The following is an 8,354-nucleotide window of genomic DNA, read 5'->3' on the forward strand; positions in this document are numbered from 1 at the left end:
GGTGTGGTAGGAATCTCTAGGCTGAGAGAAACGGCAGGGTCTCCCTGCTGAGCAATGCAATCTCAGCTCTGGTACATGAACAACAGGTAGATTCAGACCCAGTTCTCCTTCTCCCAGAGACTCACTGACCCTGTGAGCTCCCAGGATGCCCTGCTGGTTGCAGCCAGGACACTGATGCTTTGATGGGCGCCCACAGCTACCTGTGGTGCACAAGAACTCATGCTCTGGCCCAAGAGCATCACCTCCCTCCACCCCCAGTATCTCTCCTGCCTGCAAGCTGGGGAGTCCTGCCACTCCATAAGCCCTAGATAGGGTTGCCAGGTGTCTGGTTTTTGATTGGCATGCCAGGTCAAAAAGGGACCCTCACGGCTCCAGTCAGCACCAAGCGACAAAGAGAGAGAAAAAAAAGCCGCAATCGGCTGCACTTCGGCGGCTGCTCTACCCTGCCACTTCATTCTTTGCCGGCAATTCAGCGTCCAGTCCTTTCCTCCCAGAGGGACCCACCGCTGACTTGCCACCAAAGACCCAGACTTGCTGCCCCTTTCCATTGGCCGCCCCAAACACCTGCTTCCTGTGCTGATGCCTGGAGCGGGCCCTGCTCTCAGCCAATGGAAGATGCAGGGGCGGTGCCTGCTGGTGGAGGCAGCGCACAGAGCCGCCTGGCCGTGCCTCCACCTTGGAGCTGAGGGACACGTTGCAGCTTCCAGGGACTTGCCTGAGGTGACTGACACCCAGAGCCTACACCCTAAAACTCCTCCCGCACCCCAACACCCTGCCTCAGTCCAGAATCCTTTCCTGCATCCCCAAACCCATCATCTCTGGCCCCACCTCAGAGCCCGCACCCCCAGCTGATACCCTCACCCCGTCCTGCACACCAATCCTCTGCCCCAGCTTGGTTGAAAATGAGTGAGTGAGGATGTTAGCAGGGTCTGAATGAATGCTTCCTTGACAGCAAGCTGGGAGAGGAAGAGACTATGGGCGTGGTTATGTAAATACAGTTGTTCCTAGTCTGTTTACATATTCATCATTTACAGTTGTGTCAGAGGATCAACTCTGGCTGGTGTTGGGTACAAACCACCTTTGTACTGAATGCAGGGGTAGTGAAATATGTTTACCAATGTTGTAATTATTGTAATACAGGAAAGCAGGACTGTGCTTACCCTGTCCTAAATGATGGGGGCACCTAGGGTGACCAGATGTCCCAATTTTATAGGGACAGTCCCGATTTTTGGGTCTTTTTCTTATAACGGTTCCTATTATCCCCAGCCTCCTGTCCTGATTTTTCACATTTGCTGTCTGGTCACCCTAGGGGCACCCTTGAATGAAAGAACATTGATAAGTAGAGGTTCGAACTTCAGATACCTGGGGAAGTAAGGCCGGGCAGGGCGTGGTGTGGTGTGGCAGTTTCAGTGTCTTGGTTAGATGGCTACACATTTTCTTCTGGAGTCCTCTCTAGACTGGTTGAACCTGTTCTTCCCCAGTGTTCAAAGAATAGAGTTAAATAGGCTTTATAAGGAGCCTCTTTTGTTATCTTAATTGCTCAGAGTTGAAACCAGATGTGGTAGGACTGTGCTTTTACCCTACCTGCCTGCTAGGAGCTTAAAATCAGTGAGAGCTGAAATCACGTGAGTTGGGGCAGGGTTTCTGCCTAGCCTGCAAAAGACCTGAAAATCACTGGGAGAGGGATGTGTAGAGGTCACAGCAGAGAGGCAAAAAGTGACTGACAGCCAGCAGGGTGGTGGCGGAGAGTCTGCGAGAAGAGGCCAGCAGGGTGGTGGCGGAGAGTCTGCGAGAAGAGGCCAGCAGGGCGGCGGCGGAGAGGTGTGACGAGCGGCCAGCAGGGCGGCGGCGGAGAGGCCGCGACGAGCAGCCAGCAGGGCGGCGGCGGAGAGGCGTGACGAGCGGCCAGCAGGGCGGCGGCGGAGAGGCGTGACGAGCGGCCAGCAGGGCGGCGGCGGAGAGGCCGCGACGAGCAGCCAGCAGGGCGGCGGCGGAGAGGCTGGGACGAGCGGCCAGTAGGGCGGCGGCGGAGAGGCTGGGACTAGTGGCCAGCAGGGCGGCGGCGGAGAGGCGTGACGAGCAGCCAGCAGGGTGGCGGCGGAGAGGCATGACAAGCGGCCAGCAGGGCGGCGGCGGAGAGGCTGTGACGAGCGGCCAGCAGGGCGGCGGCGGAGAGGTGTGACAAGCAGCCAGCAGGGCGGTGGCGGAGAGGCTGCGACGAGTGGCCAGCAGGGCGGCGGCGGAGAGGCTGCGACGAGCTGCCAGCACGGCGGTGGCGGAGAGGCTGCGACGAGCGGCCAGCAGGACGGCGGCGGAGAGGTGTGACAAGCAGCCAGCAGGGTGTCTGGTGAAGGGGCGTCATGAACGGGGGAGTGAATAAAATGCCTCTTTATCCATCACCCAGGGCGAGAGGAGCAAGGGTGTTTGGTTTTGTACAATTAAAAACTCGGCAACCCTAGCTAGGCTGACCCCTGCTCCGCTCCTAGCAATGGGACTAGGGAGGCAACGCTGCTCGCAGATGAGTCCCTGCTCCTGCTGAGTCACAGGGCCACTGCAGTACCCCTGGTGCCAGGTCACACCTCTTCTCTGGGGGGATCCAGCTTCCCCAGCTGGGCACCGGCAGGAGCAGAAGGCCACTGCCGTCTCCATATGGCATTAATTCACAGATCAGAGGCTCTCAGCCCACAGCTCCCTGGCTCTATGCACTGCAGGCTCGGGGCGGCGGACACACGAGGACTGTGCTCTCACCGTGCCGCTCACCGCCTCCTCCAGCTCCACTGCTCCAGGCGCTGCCTGCCTTGCTCTGGCCCTACGGCGGGGGTATCCCTTTCCCGAGAGAGGTTCTGGCGCCACTCGTTGTGCCCCATGGTCCTGGCAGGCCAGGAACGTGCCACCAATTCAGGCCTCCAGCAGCCTGATTTCTGGCATCGATTTCTGCTGCTAGGCCAGTGGATTTAGTTGGGTGTCAGAAGGAATGTCGGCACCTGACCCCCAGTGGGCGTTGGACACAATCTCACCCACAGGCCTTGGCTGTAGGCTTCTAGCACAGGCGGTCCCAGGTTTGTCCTGGCTGACCCTTATCCGAGGTGTATCACTCACAGACCAAGCCTGGGTCGGGGAGGACATTTCCAGCAGCCAGGACTCCCTTCTCCTGCTCCTCTCTTTGACGTGTTTCCTCGCAGCAAGGACTCTAGCCCCGGATCTAACTGTTAAACCGGGCACCCAGCGATCCGGGGGGGGGTGGGGCAGGACCCAGGAGGGGGCTGTCCCCTCCCCAAACACACCTGGCGCATGCTGCGTTGGGCCAAGCCGGCCCACACTCAGCCCATGTCACTCCTGAGCATGGGATGCCTGGCTGGTGAACTAGGCACACTCCTAGATTTGTGAGCATGGCTTTTTAAAGGCAGCTGGTCACCCAGATCTGTAGGACCCCAGAATTCCAGCATGGCCTAGTGCTGCCAGACTGAGCCATCGGGAAAGGAATTAGCTGCCCCCGCCCCCCTCCCAGCTCCAGCAACTGGCTCTCAGTCCAAGGAGCTGGATTCCCTGGCCGGGAAGGAGAGGAGAAGACAAGACACTTTGCCCAGCCAAGCCTTCTGGGGAGGACACCGTGTCCCAGGGTTACAATACCATATATATTCGCATATGAGACGCAGCCAAAATTTCCCAATCGTTCTCTGAGAAAGGGAGGCACGTGCTTGGATCTGCTTAGTGGGTCGATGACTGTAATTCACTCGCTGCTGCAAATGGTGGGAGAGACAAGGAGGCGCAGCAGGGCGGGGGGAGCTCAGAAAACTCTTAGGATGCTGGAGGGGGCTGAGCTGAGGACAAGTTTGGGGCACGAGGACTTTATGGGGGTGAGAGGCAGGTCCTGTGTTTAGGTCACTATTCATCATCACTAGATGACCTGCTTGGCTATGGGGTACACTAGCCCTAGGTCTCAGGACCCAAGGACTAGGAATCGCCAATCTCCTGGCAGTTGGGTTTCTCTGAGAGTGAGGATGATGCATGAGCCAAGGAAAACTTCAAAGAGCCAGGTGAGTCCAGCTGGGCAGTGGAGAATGGGGAGTTTCCCGTTGTGTTTCTTCTGTGAGGGGGGTTAAAGATACACCTGAGTAGGCAGCTTTGCAAAGGAGGCAGGTTCATTAAAGGCCAGCACGGACTGGCCCTGCCTCGGCCTTTCTGACGGGCAACCCCACATAGCTGGGATATCTCCCTGTAGGGTTAGCTAAGCCAGCCGCAAGCAGATGTATTTCTGAAGTGCTTACTCTTCGGCCTACCTTTCGGAAAGATAAATTAGTGCGAACAGCTAAAGGAGCATTTTCCTTATGGGGGAAGCTGGGCCAGTGGCAGTGCGGGCCGGAGCAACCAGAGTGCCTCTGAATTCTCTGGGGGAAAAAATCCTGCCACCTGGGTCTGTCGATCTGCTCCGCCCCAGATGCTAATTAGATTTGCAGGTGGCAACCACTAATGAGCTGAAACCGTCTGCTAGTAATCAGAGGCCCCGAAGACGTTAGATAACACGTTGTATTTACAGAGGCTGGATGGATTGATGCTGCCAGTCCAGCCTGGGATCTGTAAAATGGAGATAAGGATACTGACATCCTCAGACAAGCGCTTTGAGATCTACCGATGAAAAGGCTATAGAAAACTATTCTGTGCTGGCTATTGTGCAAACACATTACAAAGCCAGGCCCTGCCCCCAAGAGTTTAGTCTACATTACAGGCTTCTCTACAGGGCAACAATCAGGAAAATCAATCTGAATTAACGAAAGGTGTGAATTTAAAGTGGAATTCACTTTGGCAGTGAATTCAGCTACATCAAATTAAGGTTACTTGAATTCTGGCATCCGTACGGGGTTGAATGCAGTTGAACTAATCCGCTTTAAAAGTTCATTTGGATTAATTTGCCGGTGAGTGACAATGGGCAAACAGAGCTCAAGATATCAGCAAGACCATGCTGCTGAGAGTAATAAGCAACACTCCAGCTGCTGAGCCATTGTTAAATGGCAATTTCTTCTCTGAAATCTTTCTATTTACACAGTAGCTATAGACCTAGGCTTAACAGAATCCACCTGGAGTGTACGGGGATGAATTTAAATCAGCACATGGGGGAAAGACATAAATTAGAGGCCCTGCTGGGGCTGGCAGTGAAATCTCATCATTCCAGGAGGGCCTGGCAGTTGAGAATTATGAGGCTTCCAAGTAATGATGATAACCTAATACCAGCATCCTCCATGGCAGTCTGGAAAATGGGAAAGGAAGAAGCAGGAGGCGCTGTAGGGGTCATTTCTTCACGAGCTCCCTCTCCTCACTTGAACTTAAGCCAGCGGACTCAGTTGTTGCTGATCCAGTTCTAGCATGGCTTGTCTTAGCAGCATGATCGGGAGTCCCATGCTAGCTAGAACGTGCTATATCTGTACATACAGGGGTGTCTACAACAGACTCCCCCTGCCCCCAAAATTCCCTCCTGCTCTATGGAATTGCACTTGTCTTAAACAGGAGGCATTTATTAAAGAAAACAGTGACAACTGCAGACACAAATAGGTTTCTACACAACTTTAGCTCCAGCTCTGTCTCCCTTGTTTACCAGTATCCATTTCTGTCTGGAAGTCAAGACAGCACACAGGGCTGAATGTTATATTGCAAGTAAATATCATTACAACTTCGCTATAGACAAGCCGGCTTGTCCTTGGTCTCAGTGATCCCACCAACCTGGCTAGCAACGACAATGTCTAAACTCGAACTGGGACCTGAGCCAATCCTGATCCAAAGTTGGTGCATGTTTCCAGGATCCAGGTATCTTTTTGGCCCATAAGAAATAGAGTGTGGCATAGTGCAGGAGATTTGTCTTGGTGAACAGGGGGGTTAAGGTGCTCAGGGGCTGGACTATACTGGTGCCACTTGGGGCACCAATGGGGACAGGTGTCTGTGGGAAGGCTGGGCTGTGTATCCAAGACCAGGTTGAACCCCGAGTTTGGGAGTCTTCTCCATTTACTCTGACTGCGTCAACTTATTTTATGTTCCGGTTATTTAATTGTAAGCCCAAGACAGGGGCTGTATATAAGGTGAGCACTCCTCTTGAATTGGGTGGGAGAGTCTCGAAATGCAGAGTTCAAGACCCTGTCCCGGGCTGACTGACCCCAGGACAGCATTGGTCCTGGATTCCCTGTGGCACTGCGCCACGCCTGCCTGAGGCTCAGGAGTGGTGCCAGCCTCTTCCTGGATGGGGGACTGGGGGGGAGCTGAGGTGGGCCTTAGTCACCCCTCCCCATGAGACCCACCTCTTCTCATCCTCTTCCCCCCAAGATTCCACTCCTGGCCCAGCCGGAGCCAGAGCCAGGCTACGGTAAGAGCTGCCCAAGGAGCCCAGGCCACTTTGGGAAGCCCCGGATCCTCTGCTTGCCCTGGGTGGCACGCCTCAGGGGGCAGGGACACGGACCAGCGGCTCTGGGGCCCCCCAGCCCTCCCCACCCAGGACAGGTGGAGGGTCCGGGGCTCCCCACGGTGGCCCGGGCTCCCTGGGCTTTTCTTGCCACTGCCCAGCTTCCAGCCTGAGCAGCGGGTGGGGCCTCAGGGGGAAGAGGAGGAGCCGGGGGGGGGGGGCACAGAGGAGGCAGGGCTCCTGCATGTGTCCTGGTGAGAAAACAGCTGATCTTTCTCTAGGAGTAGAGAGATGGGTTTTCCTACTACTAGATGTTTCCAGTCCTGTGTGTCCCCCATTTCCCTTCTCTGAGGTCATGTCAAGCTTGAGGGATAAGACTTGTTTTGGATTTGGACCAGCGAGAGTTAGGAGAAGTTAGGGTCTATTGTTGACATCTGCTATTTATTTTTCTGGGCTTTCTAGTGGGCTGATAAGCTGCCTGGGAACGGACCCTTTCTCCATGGTGCATAAAGATGTGTAGCATGGTTACCAACTGAAGAAGAATGAAAAACATCTGAATTATTCACATACCTGAGATTATCTTTTGCCAGCCCCTTTTAAATGTCCCAGCAGTCCTCCAGCTACGGCGGCATAAGCATCATGCTGTGGCTGCCAGTCCCTGGAAAGAAAGAAGCAATGCGACTGAATGCTGTCGAGTGTGTCTCTTCCAACCTCAGAGCTCGGCCCAGGGCAGGGCCCAAGGAGGTTCTGGGTTTTGCAGAGCCAGGTTGGTTGCATCACTTAGTGCAGCCTTGTGGGCTGCTCTAACTGGAGTCTGGCTGCCCACGGCCCTTACGGGCCATTCCAGAAACTGGGATTAGCTGGAGAGCAGGAAGACTTTGCCATGCCCCGCTGGTGCTGCTTTGGGGAATGGCACAAAGCCAGCTGATTGTGCACTGAAAGCATCCATTCTCTGCCTTTGTCCCAGCAGCCGCTGTGTGGCAATACCTGGGACTCTGCCTTTAAGGGCTGAGCTTCCCAGATGGAGCGTGAGGGCCAGACACTGTGAAACACCTGAACCTTTCAGGGCAGAGCACAACTGCAACGGTGGGAAACTCTTGCATGATTTGCCAGTTGCAGACAAGGCCGGAGCAGTGAGAGCGTCTGGCCTAGTTATTCCTACTGCTTTGCTAATGAGCTGCTTTCTGATCAGCAAATGCTTCCATCAGGGGAACTGCGCGGGGCTGTTGATTATATACTAAACAGAGCGTGTGAATAATCCGAATTGCCTCATTTCAGAGCCTGCATGCTCGGTGAATTCATTAGCTTGGGCTCAGTCTGTTTTGCCTCCCGCATTGAGACAATAGCTGCAGGGATTTGCATCCTTGTGTGTGGATGTGACAGCAGCACAACGAATGCTGTGTCGCCTCTCAGCGTTAGGAGGGAGAAGGAGAGACCTGAAAGCCCTCTGCAGGCGATGCCCCGTGTGCTTTCAGTTCTGAGAGGGAGTGTTTGATGCAAACCATGTCTGGCACAGCACAGAGAAGCAAATGCGAATGCGTCCTCCGTGCTAGCAGATGCTGCTGTCTGCCAGCCAAACACACACAAGGGGACTCAGCCCATCTCCTGGTTGAAACATGCTTTATAAAAGCCTGCGTGTATCGACTGTCCTGCATTATTGGCTGGGTGCGGCTGGGGTATATAGGGTGTCCAGTGTTGCCCACCCCAAACATTCACACACCGTGAGTCAGGCCTCCCACTATCAGGAGACTGGCTGAAAAATCATGAGATTTTAAAACATAATCAGTGTTAGATTCTTCCTAATCCCCTCACCCCCTTCTGGTTTCAGAGCTGTTAGGTCACATTTTTATGGGGGTTTTTTGGCAACCATGAGGGCTAGAATCTACTTAAAAAACCCCATGAAATCACAGAACTCCAGGATCTGGAGCTTTAGGAAAAACACCAAATATCACCAGATTCCTGCTAAAAC

Source organism: Gopherus evgoodei, chromosome 8 (assembly GCF_007399415.2).
Source record: "Gopherus evgoodei ecotype Sinaloan lineage chromosome 8, rGopEvg1_v1.p, whole genome shotgun sequence".
In the NCBI taxonomy this organism is placed as follows: domain Eukaryota; kingdom Metazoa; phylum Chordata; order Testudines; family Testudinidae; genus Gopherus; species Gopherus evgoodei.